Here is an 18,871-nt window from a genome sequence, read left to right as displayed (position 1 = left end):
TCAAGAGTTTTAGAAATCGGTTTAGAGGACATAAATGCTATATTTACTGCACTAGAATATAAACCAAGTAGAAAGAAGGTAAAGCATCTCACCACACATAATATATACAGTATACAGCTTACACCAAATAAGACCACCATAAACCTTCATAGAAAATTATAAGTTTTCCTTATGCAACACCGGGGACATGTACATTTGTACACATATGGGGTCAGGTTAATACATAAGCCTTATAATACCTTTCCTTTTATTGTTAAATCGTGTGATGTCTGCCTGTCCCTGGGGATCAGCAGCGCTGTGTGTCACAGCCGCCGCAGCACCCAGGATGCAGAACTTCGCTTCAGCACTCCTTCCTGTATAAGTCCGCCCCCAGATTCCTATGTTATGAGCCAATGGGAGTTTGGCGATTAGGTTACTAATGGCCCACAGCACATAGGTTACTAATGGCTCATAGGTTACTAATGGCCCATAGTTTACTAATGGCCCATAAGCACATAGGTTGCTAATGGCCCCTAGGCACATACGTTACTAATGGCCCCTAGGCACATAGGTTACTAATAGCCCCATGGCACATAGGTTACTAATGGCCCCTAGGCACATAGGTTACTAATGGCCCATAAGCACATAGGTTGCTAATGGCCCCTAGGCACATAGGTTACTAATGGCCCATAGGTTACTAATGACCCATAGGCACATAGGTTACTAATGGCCCATAGGCACATAGGTTACTAATGACCCATAGGCACATAGGTTACTAATGACCCATAGGCACATAGGTTACTAATGACCCATAGTCACATAGGATACTAATGACCCATAGGCACATAAGTTACTAATGACCCATAGGCACATAGGTTAATGGCCCATAGGCACATAAGTTACTAATGACCCATAGGCACATAGGTTAATGGCCCCTAGGCACATAAGTTACTAATGGCCCCTAGGCACATAGGTTACTAATGGTCCCTAGGCACATATGTTACTAATGGTCCCTAGGCACATAGGTTACTAATGGTCCCTAGGCACATATGTTACTAATGGCCCCTAGGCACATAGGTTACTAATGGTCCCTAGGCACATATGTTACTAATGGTCCCTAGGCTCCTAGGTTACTAATGGCCCATAGGCACATACTGTAGGTTACTAATGGCCCATAGGCACATAGGTTACTAATAATGGCCCCTAGGCACATAGGTTACTAATGGTCCCTAGGCACATATGTTACTAATGGTCCCTAGGCACATAGGTTACTAATGGCCCATAGGCTCATAGGTTATTAATGGCCTATAGGCACATACTATAGGTTACTAATGGCCCATAGGCACATAGGTTACTAATAATGATCCATAGGCACATAGGTTACTAATGGCCCATAGGCACATAGGTTACTAATGACCCATAGGCACATAGGTTACTAATGACCCATAGTCACATAGGATACTAATGACCCATAGGCACATAAGTTACTAATGACCCATAGGCACATAGGTTAATGGCCCATAGGCACATAAGTTACTAATGACCCATAGGCACATAGGTTAATGGCCCCTAGGCACATAGGTTACTAATGGCCCCTAGGCACATAGGTTACTAATGGTCCCTAGGCACATATGTTACTAATGGTCCCTAGGCACATAGGTTACTAATGGCCCATAGGCTCATAGGTTATTAATGGCCCATAGGCACATACTATAGGTTACTAATGGCCCATAGGCACATAGGTTACTAATAATGATCCATAGGCACATAGGTTACTAATGGCCCATAGGCACATAGGTTACTAATGGTCCCTAGGCACATAGGTTACTAATGGCCCCTAGGCACATAGGTTACTAATGGCCCATAGGCACATAGGTTACTAATGGCCCATAGGCACATAGGTTACTAATGGTCCCTAGGCACATAGGTTACTAATGGCCCCTAGGCACATAGGTTACTAATGGCCCATAGGCTCATCAGAATCAGAATCAGCTTTATTGGCCAGGTGTACTCACGTACACTAGGAATTCTTTGTGGTACAATGCATCGCCAAGCAGCAACATGGAGGAAAAACGAAGCATACATTACAAACATTACAAATATGAGTTCATACTGCACATATGCAACTGTACAGTAGACATATTATACATTTAAGACTAAAAACTAAGGCTGCTTGGCAGAGCAGCACCGAGGCAGCCATCTACGGCGCCAACTAGAACTCACACAATGCACATAATACAGAAGATTTAAGTATTACATCAAAAGATAAACCACACAGACAAAGACACAGAAAGAATAATGCATGATTGGTGTAGGCATTTTGGGTAATAACCTCCAGGGGTTGTGTATTCCACCCTCACAAGGCACCAGGTGCGGCAGCCATCTTAGGCGCACTGTGTAGGATTACCCAGGGTGGAATAGTCCACCCCTAGAAGAGAACACAAAATGGGGAGATTGCAGAGTCCTTAAGTTCAGAGTAGGGTTCCAATAAAAACATCAGGTCCACGCATTTTTCATCCCATCCACAAGCGCACCAGATAAGGCAGCCATGTTGGGCGCACTACAAAGGTTACACAGTGGGAGATGAGCCATACAGGGGCCAAATGCATGTATGGGAGAACTGACACGTGTGTAGGAGTATGCTATACCCTGCATGGAAAGATCCAAATGAAGCACACCCCGCTTCATTTGGATCTTCATCACTGGCGTGCGCAGCACATTTTATTAGGGGGTGCACCGTCGGAGGGGTGTGTCTAGCACCGCCTTTTGGGCGTGTCTAGCACCATCTATTGATGGTCAACGCATATAAAATATCCACCTTTGTACCAATCCTAATAAAGCAGATACATTGTCAGATGTTGCGGTGTGCACCAAACAAACACCCCTGATGGCACTCACTGCAATTACAGTGCTCCTACTCAGCCTGGTCTGGCTCCCCCTCTCTTTCCCCTGCAAGCTGCAGCAGCTTACTTACAAGTCAGTCACTCACTGACAATGACAGTCGCAGACTAGTATTGCCGCTGCTGGAAAAACGAGTGACGTGTCAATGTTGCTGCCGACTGCCTGCCAGTATTGAATTTGTCTTCCTAAGAGGAACGCTGGCTGCATGCTGCTCCTCATCAGTGGCTGGCGTTGGCACAGCATAGAAAGAGGGAGGTGTGTATGTGGTGGGTGTGACGGGTGGGCATGCGAGCAGCATGACGTAATAACATTACATCACACTGTTTTTGTACATGGAGGTGGAGCTGAGAATTTGAAAGCCGGCACCCTTGATTTACCCAGGCGTCCAGTCGGTAATGAGGTCCTGACAGGGTGCAGCGCAGAGGGGACAGTAATCAGCCTGCTCGGCGATCGCTGCATCAGGCATGTGAGATCGGGGTGCCAGACATTAGGGGGTGCCCGTGCGCACCAGGCACCCCCCCTGCGCACACCTATGATCTTCATAGGTTACTAATGGTCCCTAGGCACATAGGTTACTAATGGCCCCTAGGTACATAGGTTACTAATGGCCCATAGGCACATAGGTTACTAATGGCCCATAGGTTACTAATGGCCCTTAGGCTACTATGGGCTAACACCATCTAAGGATGGTGTTAACTGCCGGGGCCAAAATCCGCATTCTAGAACTTAGTAAATGTCACAATTTACCAACTCTTTTTGTTGAAGCCTGAAGAGCGCTACTGCTCATCCTCCATGATGCTCCTGAGGGAAGGCATCAATTCCTTTATTAAAATGGCCACTATTCTTCAGTGCATGTGCTGCGTTAAAGAGCCACATTGGGACACGGATATGTTCCACTTTGCTCAGTGAGACCCTGTGATATTCTGCATTACACACCTCTTGAAGCCGCTTGCATCCTGCACCGCTACTGGCTGGTGTCTGTGTGTTCTGCTCAAGCTCCACCCGCTGCAGAGAGTCTGTTACATGGGTGACTGTGAGAACGGCTGTGCATCCAGATTACTGCTAAATAAACCACTCCACTTGTTAAGCATCAGGCAGCCTTGGGATTTGGATGCTCCCCCAGTTTGTACTGTTACTCTGCCGTACCTCCACCAACAGTATACACATATTTCATCACCTTACAGACCTATGAGAGATGCTTTTGTGATTGAAAATAGAGAGACGGTAGCAGATATCGCCGATTTCTGCTGTGGTCACCCCTTCATTGGAAAGCCTAATTTTTGTGAGTATCCCCCTAAAATCACCCACTAGTCAAAACACAGTGCATACTGCCGACATAAGTGCCAACTCTGTTTTGGAATCTGCTGTAAAATGCCGGCTATCAACTAACACATCATTCATCTCCTGATACACTCTGTGCTGCTTGTGTACCATGCTATTTCCACTATATAACTCTCAGTCTGTGACTTCCTGCTGCCTTCATTCTCCTCCTCCTCACCTCATGTCACTGCCTCTATCACATGCAGACCTGTCCTCACTGACATATCACTCATCTCCTGATATACTCTGTGCTGCTTGTGTACCATGCTATTTCCACTATATAACTCTCAGTCTGTGACTTCCTGCTGCTTTCATCCTCCTCACCTCATGTCACTGCCTCTATCACATGCAGACCTGTCCTCACTGACATATCACTCATCTCCTGATATACTCTGTGCTGCTTGTGTACCATGCTTCTTCCACTATATAACTCTCAGTCTGTGGCTTCCTGCTGCCTCCATTCCCCTCCTCACACCATGTCACTGCTCCTGTGTCACATGCAGCCCTGTCCTCACTAGTACAGCACTCATCTCCTGATATACTCTGTGCTGCTGGTGTACCCTGCTCCTTCCACTATATAACTCTCAGTCTCTGACTCCTACTTCATCCATTCCCCTCCTCACATTATGTCACTACCCATGTCCTCACTAGCACATCACTCATCTCTTTATGCTCCCAGTGCTGTTGCTGTACCCTGCTCCTTCCACTATATAACTCTCAGTCTGTGGCTTCCTGCTGCCTCCATTCACATCCTCACCTCATGTCACTGCCCCTGTCACCTGCAGCCCTGTCCTCAATAACATAGGGGGTAATTCAGACCTGATCACTGCTGTGAAGTTTCGCACAGCGGGCGATCAGGCACAAACTGCGCATGCGTATGCACCGCAATGCGCAGGCGCGTCGCACGGGTACAAAGTGAATCGCCACTCAGGGATGGGTTTGTGTGATGGATCCAATTGTACGGGCGATCGCAAGGAGACTGACAGGAAGAAGGCGTTTGCGGGTGTCAACTGACCATTTTCAGGGAGTGTCTGGAAAAACGCAGGTGTGTCCATGCGTTAGCAGCAGGGCCGGATCATGGCTTTGGGTGCCCAGGGCACTTAACACATGCCCCCCCCCCCCCTTTACCAGTGATTAGACACACCGCTGAAAGTTTCAGGGGCGTGGCCTACTCGCAGACGGCGTGGCCATGCCCCTTATGCAAATGACTGAGAACTACATTTTTTTCATAGATTTGGCCCCCCAGCCAGGGTCAAATCCACAGGGGGGGAGCGATCAGTGTGATCGCTTCCCCCTGGCCCCTGCACAGGCAGAAGAGGCTGCTGCTGGTAAGCGGCAGCAGCCTCCTGCACTATCACAGACCAGCCAGCACACAGCAGCGTCTGCTGGCTGGAGCACAATACTGCTGCTGGCAGGAGGAGGGGGGAGACTGAGTACCTACACCGTGCTCACTGAGAGATAACTTCTCCTTCCGAGCCTCCCCGGCGCACCACGTGACACTGCGGCGCCCCTATTGGACGCTGAGCCCCGGCCGCCGCTCACTTATTCATGAGCTTTTCCTCATTGCACTTCAGGCGGACATCGGACATGTGACCTCCCGCTCCATCCCATCTCTGCTGCGCTGAAGTGTGTGCAGAGTTTCCCTCCCCCTCCGTCTCAGGCAGCGCGGAGATTCACTGATTCTGTAATCTCCAGCCTCCGCTGCCACTGGAGATTACAGAATCAGTGAGTCCCCGCGCTGTGACATAGCTGCTCCGTTGGGGGGCCCTCTAAAATAGGAGGGCCCAGGGTACTTACCCCCTGGACCCCCCCCCCCCTTAATCCGGCTCCGTTTAGCAGGGAGGGTTCCTGACGTCAATTCCGGTCCCGGACAGGCTGAAGTGATCGCAGCGGCTGAGTAAGTCCTGGGCTGCGCAGAGACTGCACAAAATCTGTTTGTACAGCTCTGCTACACTTGCACAGCTAAAATACACTCCCTCCCCCCCCTGTAGGCCGCGACTATCTGATTGCAGCAGTGCAAAAATCACTTGCTAGCGATCAGGTCTGAATTAAGCCCTTAAGGGGGGTACTCACGGAGCGATATTCTAAGCAATCTGACTAGATTGCTTAGAATTTGAGCATTATCGCTCCGTGTGTACCCCCCACAGCGATAGCGATGAGCAGCCCCGCGCATCGCTATCGCTGGTGCTAGATTGGCCTGCTAGATTGGCCAATCTAGCGGGTCGCTCGCTTCACCCGCTGGGTGAAATGAGCGCCCCCCGTCTCCCCCCGCACGCTCAGCACAGATCGCGCTGTGCTGAGCGGCGGGAGAGATGTGTGCTGAGCGGTTCGCTCAGCACACATCTCTCCCGCATCGGCCCGTCTATATGGGCCTTTAGTCTCATGAGTGAACAGGTCGCTGTCTCCAAACTGATTGGCACACTCATACAATAACATCTTGTACTGCCTGAATATTCTGAAGATCTGCTTGGCTACACTTTTGAATTTAGGAGTAGTACCCAAAAACATCTCTGACCTTAGTGATAGAAAACTTTAAGCATGTGCTCCTATAGACCTATATAATATTACATAAATCCTTTGAAAATACGTAAAAGTACAACAATATCCTCTTTGTGACACGGATTTGTGAATACTTTTAGATGTTCCGTAACGTCTGAAAAAATATTTATGTGCCTTTTTAAAAATAAAGAAAATGAAAGATCAATTTAAAACCGAAATGTTAAAAAATGAGCAAATCCAAGACACTGGATTAGTTCTAAATATATTTTAGCTTTGGCATTTAATATTCTCCTAGATCAAGTCTATATGGACACACATATGCCAGGTTTCTAGGGTAACACATAATTATGCTGATTGGCCTAATTAGAATCATAACACCAAACTACTTACATGCAAATGACTTGCAGGACTGGAGTGATCGCTGCTGCTTTGCATTACTTCCTTATACCGTGCTGATTTGTAAAGTGTTTAACTCCTTGATAGTCTAAGCCAGGGTAGTGTGTCTTATGAATGTTATATTGACACATAACGCTGCTTACAAATATAAAAAATAATAGGACTCTGCAATATTCACGGTCAACACAGGCATTTTCTGGATAGATTTCAACAGCAGACACTTCCAGGTCCTAAATATTTATGACTACCCCAGGCCATCTGCTGATCTGTTACTGATCTGAGAACGGAGGAGGAAAAATTATGGTAAAGAGATTCTTGCTTATCGCTGCAGAACATGCTTAGCCATGTTTAGCCCTTGTCAAGTTTCCAGATTTCAGTACTGGCGAATTTGTTTCACCGCCACCCAGCGCTCCGTGTGTACAATGCACCAGCTTGGGGAAAGTTTTCCTTTTGTTCACGCTTGCTGTTGAATAATACACATGAAATCATTTAAGAGGAAAGATATAAAATATTAGGATTAGTTATGTAGCCTAAGTGTAGAAATGCTTTGTTATATCCAGTAATATAGGTCTACAAATACAAAGTGTTTTTTTCCCCTGAGGTTACGGATAGTAATCAGTAATGGAACTTTTTTAAATATAATTTTGAATTCTTCTACAAGCAGGAAGCCATAATTAATTCTCAGTAGATGCGGTCATCGCGCACCGCACGGCATTGACACTAGGGGTCATGATTGACCTCTAGTGTCTATGCGGTGCTATGGGAGAGACGTCATGACGTCCCTCCCATAGATCAGAGGAGCGGCGCCGGCGGCCGGAGACGGAGGGAAGCAGCAGTCGGGAATCAGGAGCAGGGATGGTGAGTATTAATTTATTTTTTATTTTTGTAAGCGGCATAACTCTACTGGGGGCACAAACGGGGGGGTACAACTCTACTGGGGGCACAAATGGGGTCACAACTCTACTTGGGGCACAAACGGGGGTACAACTCTACAGGGGGCATAACTGACCACACCCCTTTATGAAGCCACGCCCCTATTTTCGCCCGGGTCGCCACAAGGGCTAGAACCGGCCCTGCTATATTCTAAGCCTTGGACGGAGATAAAGTGGACGGAGATAAAGTACTGGCCAATCAGCTACTAACTGCCATGTCACAGGCTGGGTTTGAAAAATGACAGGAGCCAATTGGCTGGTACTTTATCTCCATCCAAAGCTTAGTAAATAGACCCATAAAGCTTCTAAAATGAAAAGTGGTAATGTTGCCTATAGTAACCAGTCAGATTTTGTCTATCATTTCTATATTGCATCCTAGAAAGAAAGAATCTGCTTGGTTGCTATGGGCAACATCACAACTTTTCATTTTTTTAAGCGTTAGTATATATACCCCTTAGTATACCCATAATTTAAGAAGCAGGTATTGCAGCAGATATCTCTGATATATACCACAGTCCAACCGCAAAAGCAGCCCCCATAGGTTTTAAAACTGACTGCTAGACGTCAGATTTACCGAGCTCTGGAAAGTGTAGCAACGGAAGATGGTATTATACTTTAGCACAGATTTTTTCAGAGAGGGATCCCCCAGATCGCTTATCGTCGTATACCCCCAATGACACATGATGATGCACAGGCCGACGGCTACACAGTAAGTGCTCTGGATCCAAACCCAGAGGCAGAGTGATAGTGTAAGCTATGACTCTGCCACAGCTCACGGGAGTGTGTTGCAAATCACGGGGGCCCCCTTGTTACTGTACGACTGGTGGCCGAGCAGAGCACCAGGAGGCGGAGCTGCTTTGCCAGCCCCTGTAATGTGAGCCAGGTAGATGAGGAGAGTCCTCGTCTCTCTATGTGGCTGGACCGGCTTATCAAGCCGTCAGCCCTTCTGGCATTTTTCGGAAGTGCCAGATGGGCAGCCCGGCCCTGATTACCGCTCTGAGACGCAGAACATCTGGATGCGGAGAGATTGCTTTTCAGTGTGCATTCCTAGGAGGTATCATGGGAGTGGCTAGCTAGATGCAGGCCTAGGAATCACCCTTCCTACTGTGTTAATTTGAGTGATCAGTGACATTGCAAAGTGTGGGTACTGCACAGAAAATTACCATAATAGCTTTGCACTTGGTTGCCATGGGTGGTATTCATGTGACCGGCGGTCAGGAGACTGACGGTCACATGACCTCCACCAACATCCCGCCCCACTCACTATCCCGACTGTCGGCATGCCGACTAACAGGGACTATATCCACTTGTGGGTGTCCACGACACCCGTAGTGTGGGAATACAACCAGTGGCGACCGCAGGTCGCCACCGAGTTCGCAGCAAGCCTGCAAGGGCCTTGCTGCACTCGCCCCTCCCCGCCGGGATCCCGGCGTCGGTAGTTGCCAGGATCCCGGCGTCGGTATGCTGAACCGCTGGTCAGCCATACCACACCCGGCTGCCATCATAGCGACTGTGCTGTTCATAGGGGGTAATTCCAAGTTGATCGCAGCAGGAAAATTTTTAGCAGTTGGGCAAAACCATGTGCACTGCATGGGGGGGGGGGCAGATATAACATTTGCAGAGAGAGTTAGATTTGGGTGGGTTATTTTGTTTCTGTGCAGGGTAAATACTGGCTGCTTTATTTTTACACTGCAATTTAGATTGCAGATTGAACTCACCACACCCAAATCTATCTCTCTCTGCACATGTTATATCTGCCTCCCCTTCAGTGCACATGGTTTTGCCCAACTGCTAACAAAGGGGGTAATTCCAAGTTGATCGCAGCAGGAAATTTCTGTAACGTCCTTGAGGATGCTGGGTCTCCGTAAGGACCATGGGGAATAGACGGGCTCCGCAGGAGATAGGGCACTTTAAGAAAGCTTTGGATTCTGGGTGTGCACTGGCTCCTCCCTCTATGCCCCTCCTCCAGACCTCAGTTTTACACTGTGCCCAGAGCGAGATGGGTGCACTGCAGGGAGCTCCCTGAGTTCTCTGCCTAGAAAGAATTTTTGTTTGGATTTTTTCTACATTTTTACAGGGAGCACTGCTGGCAACAGGCTCCCTGCATCGAGGGACTGAGGAGAGAGGGGCAGACCTTCTTGTCTAAGATAGGCTCTGCTTCCTCGGCTACTGGACACCATTAGCTCCAGAGGGGGTGAACACAGGTTCTTACTGGGCGTCCACCCCCAGAGCCGCGCCGCCGTTCTCCTCACAGAGCCAGAAGAAACGAAGTCAGAAGACGTCTCAGGCGGCAGAAGCCTTCCGAGCTTCACTGAGGTAACGCACAGCACCGCAGCTGTGCGTCATTGCTCCCATACACCTCACATACTCCGGTCACTGTAAGGGTGCAGGGCGCAGGGGGAGGCGCCCTGGGCAGCAATATAACACCTCTCTTATGGCAAAAAGTATATATATACATGTACAGGTGGGCACTGTACATGTATATAAAAGAGCCCCCGCCATATTTTAGTAAGTTTGAGCGGGACAGAAGCCCACCGCCGAGGGGGCGAGGCTTCTCCCTCAGCACTCACCAGCGCCATTTTCTCTCCACAGCACCGCTGAGAGGAAGCTCCTCGGACTCTCCCCTGCTTGACACACGGTGAAGAGGGTTTTAAAGTAGAGGGGGGGCACATATTTGGCGATTATACATTACAGCAGCGCTACTGGGTAAACATTCTGTGTTTTTTCCTGGGTTATATAGCGCTGGGGTGTGTGCTGGCATTCTCTCTCTCTGTCTCTCCAAAGGGCCTGGGGGGGAACCTGTCTTCAGATAAGAGATTCCCTGTGTGTGTGGAGTGTGTCGGTACGTGTGTGTCGACATGTCTGCGGTAAAAGGCTTTCCTAAGGAAAAGATGGAGCAAATCTGTGTGGGTGCGTGGTGTACGCCGACACCTGATTAGATATGTGAAAGTAAGTACTAAGATGAACTTATTACAAAAGATTAGAGAACAGACAGGGGGCGGGATGTATTAACATACATCGCCGCACCTCGCTGGTTTCCGCAGCGATGTTGATCGCGTATGTACTAACATATGCGATCAACATCGCGATGCGGTGACGGAGGCCCCCCGCGATACCTGTTAGGTGGTCAGCGGGGGGTCTCCGTCACCTCCATGGGGTCCCCACACAGGCTAGATGCCGGGAAGCAGCAGCAGGCTGCCCCCGGCGCCTCCTCCTCCCCCTGCAGCCGGAAGGACGTCCGGCTGCGTTGCTAGGGGGAGGAGGAGATTACCTTCCGGGTCCGGGGCATCATGGAGGAAGGTAAGCTGGGGGGGAGGGGGGACCGGCGTCTGCGGCGGTGTCGACGGTGTCGGCGGGTTGCGGCGGTCGGCGAAAAGAAGCCCATAGGCTTCTATAGGGTATCGCCATCCAGAGATGGCGATACCCTGGACGCCGAAAACGCGGCGGTAGGGTGTTAGTAAATATGAAAATGCGGTAAAACCCCCGTTTTCGGGGGTTTTACAGCATTTTTGCTTTAGTACATCCCGCCCAGGGACTCTACCCATGTCTGCCCCTATGTCACAGAGACCTTCAGAGTCTCACAATGCTCACTATCCAAAATAATAGACATCGACACGGAGTCTGACTCCAGTGTCGACTACGTTAATGCAAAGTACAGCCAAGACTGGCAGAAAAGTATTCAATATATGATTATTGTAATAAAAGATGTTTTGCATATCACTGATGACTCATCTGTCCCTGACACGAGGGTACACATGTTTCTCTGATGTCCTAAGTGGATGCTGGGACTCCGTAAGGCCCATGGGGAATAGCGGCTCCGCAGGAGACTGGGCACAACTATAAAGAAAGCTTTAGGTCTAACTGGTGTGCACTGGCTCCTCCCACTATGACCCTCCTCCAGACTTCAGTTAGAATCTTGTGCCCGGCTGAGCTGGATGCACACTAGGGGCTCTCCTGAGCTCCTAGAAAGAAAGTATATTTTAGGTTTTTTATTTTACAGTGAGATCTGCTGGCAACAGACTCACTGCAGCGAGGGACTAAGGGGAGAAGAAGCAAACCTACCTAACAGGTGGTAGTTTGGGCTTCTTAGGCTACTGGACACCATTAGCTCCAGAGGGATCGACCGCAGGACCCGACCTTGGTGTTCGTTCCCGGAGCCGCGCCGCCGTCCCCCTTACAGAGCCAGAAGCATGAAGAGGTCTGGAAAATCGGCGGCAGAAGACTTCGGTCTTCACCAAGGTAGCGCACAGCACTGCAGCTGTGCGCCATTGCTCCTCATGTACACCTCACACTCCGGTCACTGATGGGTGCAGGGCGCTGGGGGGGGGGTGCCCTAAGGGCAATATATGACACCTTGGCTGGCAAAATCTACATCATATATAGTCCTAGAGGCTATATAGATGTAAAAATACCCCTGCCAGGATTCCAGAAAAATGCGGGAGAAGTCCACCGGAAAAGGGGCGGGGCCATCTCCCTCAGCACACTGGCGCCATTTTTCCCTCACAGCTCCGCTGGAAGGAAGCTCCCTGGCTCTCCCCTGCAGTCTGAACACTACAGAAGGGTAAAAAAGAGAGGGGGGGGGGGCACTAAATTTAGGCGCAGGATATATATATATATTAATATATAAAAAGCAGCTATAAGGGAAAACACTTATTTATAGTGGGATCCCTGTGTTATATAGCGCTCTGGTGTGTGCTGGCATACTCTCTCTCTGTCTCCCCAAAGGGCTTTGTGGGGTCCTGTCCTCTGTGAGAGCATTCCCTGTGTGTTTGCTGTGTGTCGGTACGGCTGTGGCGACATGTTTGATGAGGAGGCTTATGTGGAGGCGGAGCAGATGCCTGTAAATGTGATGTCACCCCCTGCGGGGTCGACACCTGAGTGGATGGTGCTGTGGAAGGAATTACGCGACAGTGTCGACTCCTTGCATAAAAGGTTTGACGACATACCTAATGTGGGACAGCCGGCTTCTCAGCCTGTGCCTGCCCAGGCGTCTCAAAAGTCATCAGGGGCTCTAAAACGCCCGCTACCTCAGATGGCAGACACAGATGTCGACACGGATACTGACTCCAGTGTCGACGACGATGAGACTAATGTAACTTCCAGTAGGGCCACACGTTACATGATTGAGGCAATGAAAAATGTGTTGCACATTTCTGATGTTACCCCCGGTACCACAAAAAAGGGTATTATGTTTGGAGAGAAAAAACTACCAGTAGCTTTTCCTCCATCTGAGGAGTTAAATGAAGTGTGTGAAGAAGCGTGGGCTTCCCCTGATAAGAAGCTGGTAATTTCTAAGAGGTTACTAATGGCGTACCCTTTCCCGCCAGAGGATAGGTCACGTTGGGAAACATCCCCTAGGGTGGATAAAGCGCTCACACGCTTGTCAAAGAAGGTGGCACTACCGTCTCCGGATACGGCCGCCCTGAAGGAATCTGCTGATAGAAAGCAGGAGGCTATCCTGAAATCTATATATACACAAACAGGTGTTATACTGAGACCAGCTATTGCTTCAGCCTGGATGTGCAGTGCTGCAGCTGCATGGTCAGATTCCCTGTCAGAAAATATAGATACCCTAGACAGGGACACTATATTGCTAACCGTAGAGCATATAAAAGACGCACTTTTATACATGAGGGATGCACAGAGGGATATTTGCCGGCTTGCATCCAAAATTAGTGCAATGTCCATTTCTGCCAGGAGAGGGTTATGGACTCGGCAGTGGACAGGAGATGCAGATTCCAAAAGACACATGGAAGTTCTGCCTTATAAGGGTGAGGAGTTGTTCGGGGATGGTCTCTCGGACCTCGTTTCCACAGCAACAGCTGGGAAGTCTACATTTTTACCCCATGTTCCCTCACAGCCAAAGAAAGCACCGTATTATCAGGTACAGTCCTTTCGGCCCAATAGGGGCAAGCGGGTTAAAGGCGCGTCCTTTCTGCCCAGAGGCAGAGGTAGGGGAAAAAAGCTGCAGCATACAGCCAGTTCCCAGGAGCTAAAGTCCTCCCCCGCTTCCTCTAAGTCCACAGCATGACGCTGGGGCTCCACAGGCGGAGCCAGGTACGGTGGGGGCCCGTCTCAAATATTTCAGCAATCAGTGGGCTCGCTCACGGGTGGTTCCCTGGATTTTTCAGATAGTATCTCAGGGGTACAAGCTGGAGTTCGAGACGTCTCCCCCCCCGCCGTTTCCTCAAATCTGCCTTGCCAACCACTCCCTCAGGCAGGGAGGCAGTGTTACAGGCAATTCACAAGCTGTATTCACAACAGGTGATAGTAAAGGTACACCTACTTCAACAAGGACGGGGTTACTATTCCACAATGTTTGTGGTACCGAAACCGGACGGTTCGGTGAGACCCATTTTAAATTTGAAATCCTTGAACACATATATAAAAAAATTCAAGTTCAAGATGAAATCGCTCAGGGCGGTTATTGCAAGCCTGGACGAGGGGGATTACATGGTATCACTGGACATCAAGGATGCTTACCTGCATGTCCCCATTTACCATCCTCACCAGGAGTACCTCAGATTTGTGGTACAGGATTGTCATTACCAGTTCCAGACGTTGCCGTTCGGTCTATCCACGGCTCCGAGGGTCTTTACCAAAGTAATGGCCGAAATGATGATACTCCTTCGAAAGAAAGGAGTTTTAATTATCCCGTACTTGGACGATCTCCTGATAAAGGCGAGGTCCAGAGAGCAGTTGTTGGTCGGGGTAGCACTATCTCGGGAGGTGCTACAACAGCACGGCTGGATTCTAAACATTCCAAAGTCGCAGCTGGTCCCTACGACACGTCTACTGTTCCTGGGGATGGTTCTGGACACAGAACAGAAAAAAGTGTTTCTCCCGGAGAAGGCCAAGGAGCTGTCATCTCTAGTCAGAGGCCTCCTAAAACCAAAACAGGTGTCGGTGCATCACTGCACGCGGATCCTGGGAAAGATGGTAGCTTCCTACGAAGCAATTCCATTCGGCAGGTTCCATGCAAGAACCTTTCAGTGGGACCTGTTGGACAAGTGGTCCGGATCGCATCTTCAGATGCATTGGCTGATAACCCTGTCTCCAAGGACAAGGGTGTCTCTGCTGTGGTGGCTGCAGAGTGCTCATCTTCAGGAGGGCCGCAGATTCGGCATACATGACTGGGTCCTGGTGACCACAGATGCCAGCCTTCGAGGCTGGGGGGCAGTCACACAGGGAAGAAACTTCCAAGGACTATGGTCAAGTCAGGAGACTTCCCTGCACATAAATATTCTGGAACTAAGGGCCATTTACAATGCCCTAAGTCAGGCAAAACCCCTGCTTCAAAACCAGCCGGTACTGATCCAGTCAGACAACATCAAGGCGGTCGCCCATGTAAACTGACAGGGCGGCACGAGAAGCAGGACGGCGATGGCAGAAGCCACAAGGATTCTCCGATGGGCGGAAAATCACGTGTTAGCACTGTCAGCAGTGTTCATTCCGGGAGTGGACAACTGGGAAGCAGACTTCCTCAGCAGGCACGACCTCCACCCGGGAGAGTGGGGACTTCATCCAGAAGTCTTCCAACTGATTGTAAACCATTGGGAAAGGCCACAGGTGGACATGATGGCGTCCCGCCTAAACAAAAAGCTAGAAAAGTATTGCGCCGGGTCAAGAGACCCGCAGGCGATAGCTGTGGACGCTCTAGTGACACCGTGGGTGTACCGGTCGGTTTATGTGTTCCCTCCTCTTCCTCTCATACCAAAGGTACTGAGGATAATATGGAGAAGAGGAGTAAGAACTATACTCATTGTTCCGGATTGGCCAAGAAGAGCTTGGTACCCGGAACTTCAAGAAATGATCTCAGAGGACCCATGGCCTCTACCGCTCAGACAAGACCTGCTGCAGCAGGGGCCCTGTCTGTTCCAAGACTTACCGCGGCTGCGTTTGACGGCATGGCGGTTGAACACCGGATCCTGAAGGAAAAGGGCATTCCGGAGGAAGTCATTCCTACGCTGATTAAAGCTAGGAAAGAAGTAACCGCAAACCATTATCACCGCATATGGCGAAAATATGTTGCGTGGTGTGAGGCCAGGAAGGCCCCAACGGAGGAATTTCAGCTGGGCCGTTTTCTGCACTTCCTACAGTCAGGGGTGACTATGGGCCTTAAATTGGGTTCCATTAAGGTCCAGATTTCGGCTCTATCGATTTTCTTCCAGAGAGAACTGGCTTCACTACCTGAAGTTCAGACTTTTGTTAAGGGAGTGCTGCATATTCAGCCCCCTTTTGTGCCTCCAGTGGCACCTTGGGATCTCAACGTGGTGTTGGATTTCCTAAAGTCACATTGGTTTGAGCCACTGAAAACCGTGGATTTGAAATATCTCACGTGGAAAGTGGTCATGTTGTTGGCCTTGGCTTCAGCCAGGCGTGTATCAGAATTGGCGGCTTTGTCATGTAAAAGCCCTTATCTGATTTTCCATATGGATAGGGCAGAATTGAGGACTCGTCCCCAGTTTCTCCCTAAAGTGGTATCAGCTTTCTATCTGAACCATATAAACAGAAAGAGGCGATCTCCCAGCGATGCTATGTATAACTTCCTGATCCGTATGTGTTCCTGTTCCTCAGAAAGAGAACATAATATGCAGTATGTCCATTAGCATATAATTATACTTCAGCAAACTTCCAAAGTCACTCCTCTTAGTGACTGACCTGGGTTAAATGAGATGCATTCACATAACAGTTTCTTTAATGTCGCATGCACTCGACCTTCATCAGCTTATCTACACCAGGCTTACCTTTCTTATAAGCCCTATATGCGTTGAAAGGTATCTTTTCCAGTCTCTATATCTGCACCTTTGTTGTCTCCACTCCAATGGATCCAAATGACAGCGAATAGTAAAAAGTATGTATTTATTAAAAAATGTAAATACCCACCAACATTGTGGGACATAAAAAGACTTGAACAATAAAAATGAAACACTTTACAAGGTACCCTATCTATGAGACCAAAAGACCACTTCCAGTGATACCGGTAGGATGGATGAGGGTAAACGTTCCAAATTTTTGGCAATGAGGAAAAAAATTACCCACAAAATGTCGCCAACCACCGTAGAAGGGTCTGGTCCAGGGTCCCCTTGTGGAATACCAACGCGTTTCGGATTGAATCCTTCCTCAGGGTATGTATTGGAAGTGGTCTCCTCGCCTTTTTATCCCTGACTGACCATGCCACATGTCGACCCTGGCCAATCAGGTTCCACTATTCTCAAATATACATAAAAAACCATACTATTCTTTCACAATTACCATACAGTATTAACTCGTAACCATATGGTCCTATTCAGCTGTCAACCTATATAAATATATAACAAATAACTTAAAAGAAATGCTAATTTCATTTAATTGGAGTGGATGAAAGTCCGAAATGGATTACAGGAATAGTTCATTCAAGATGATATCCATTACAAATCCCGAATGTCCATATCCACAGATTCCTAGCGTGCAGGTAGTCATGTGTCCCGGCGCACTTCCGTCCACCGGATGTCCGTGTTTGTGACGACGATCGGTCTCCTTGGAGACCGCTTGTTGATTTTCCTCTATATCCGCGGTCCGTCCCAACCGGAAGTTGTTGTCACATGATACTTCTTACTTCCGGTTGTTGAACCGCAAACACGGAAATCCATGCCCGCCGTGTTGAGCCGCATAGCGGCAGCGTTATGTATCCATATATAAAAGAGACAAAGGCGTATGTCAATGCATTTATATTAAATCATAGCAATCCCTTTCTGATACCTCTATTCTTTTATACTTAAAAGATAACATTGAGATCTCGATGGATGTATCCCCAACTCTTAATTCCTTATATCATTACTACACATTCATTACATAATATACGGTTTAAAACCATTAAAAGGATGGTGGCAGAACCATAATTTATCATACGTATGTCTTATTTATTCTCATATACATACTTTATTTGATTTAGAGAAAAAGGGGAAGTTTACAGAAACCACTTGGTTTCAAAATCTAAGTTTAAACCATTGGGATGGAGTGTTTTTAATTCGTAAATTTTTCTCATTTCCGCCCTCGCCAACCTTTCTTCATCATCATTCTTTCGCCAATTAGATTGAATACTTAAGATGGCACAGAAACTTACAAGATGGTTAATATTACACTCATGTGTGTTTTTAAAATGTTGGGACACACTGTGTGTTTCCAGCCCTTTCTTGATATTTCGGACGTGCTCTGCCATCCTTACCTTAAGTGCCCTTGTTGTGCGTCCCACATATTGTGTGCCACATCGGCACTCTAGTAAATATACACAGTTTTTAGTAGAACAAGTGAGGAACTGTCTAATTGGGTATACCACATTTGTTTGTAGGGACTTATACTCCGTTACTTTACTCCCATTCCCCTTACAATGGCGACACATGATGCACATTCCGCATCTATAAAAGCCTTTTGATTTTATCCTAGTCTGCATTTTTGGGGCCATCACCACACTGTTCACCACATTTTCTTTCAAGTTTTTTGCTTTCCTGTATATGAAGCTTGGCCGATCTGATATGTGTTCTCTTAACATCGGATCTCTATTTAAGATGTCCCAATGTCGCCTGACAATTTTTTCAATCTGCCCGTATTGGCTATTAAAATCAGTAACAAAAGATATTCCCCTAGTACCAGAGTTGTCCTTCTGTTTGTCTTTATTTACATTCAGACAAGCCTCCCTGTCCAGACGTGTACCTTGATCCCTAGCTGTGCTTATTATCACCTGATCATATCCTTTTTGTTGTAATTGATCCTGCAAAATATCGGCATGTTTTTCATATTCCCTAATATCCGTACAGTTCCGCCGAATACGGTGGAACTGACTTTTAGGGATACTATGCAGCCAA

General features: G+C 48.1%; 1 protein-coding gene across 1 annotated transcript in view; it reads left to right on the top strand.

Annotated features, from left to right (window-relative positions):
• TAFA4 (TAFA chemokine like family member 4) overlaps nt 1–18,871 on the top strand; it is a 492,869-nt gene that overhangs the window by 311,292 nt on the left and 162,706 nt on the right. The gene's annotated exons all lie outside the window — the stretch shown is intronic.

Source organism: Pseudophryne corroboree, chromosome 9 (genome assembly GCF_028390025.1).
Source record: "Pseudophryne corroboree isolate aPseCor3 chromosome 9, aPseCor3.hap2, whole genome shotgun sequence".
Taxonomy (NCBI): Eukaryota; Metazoa; Chordata; class Amphibia; order Anura; family Myobatrachidae; genus Pseudophryne; species Pseudophryne corroboree.
Note: the sequence above shows the minus strand (reverse complement) of the source record. Positions and strands in the feature narration are given on the sequence as shown.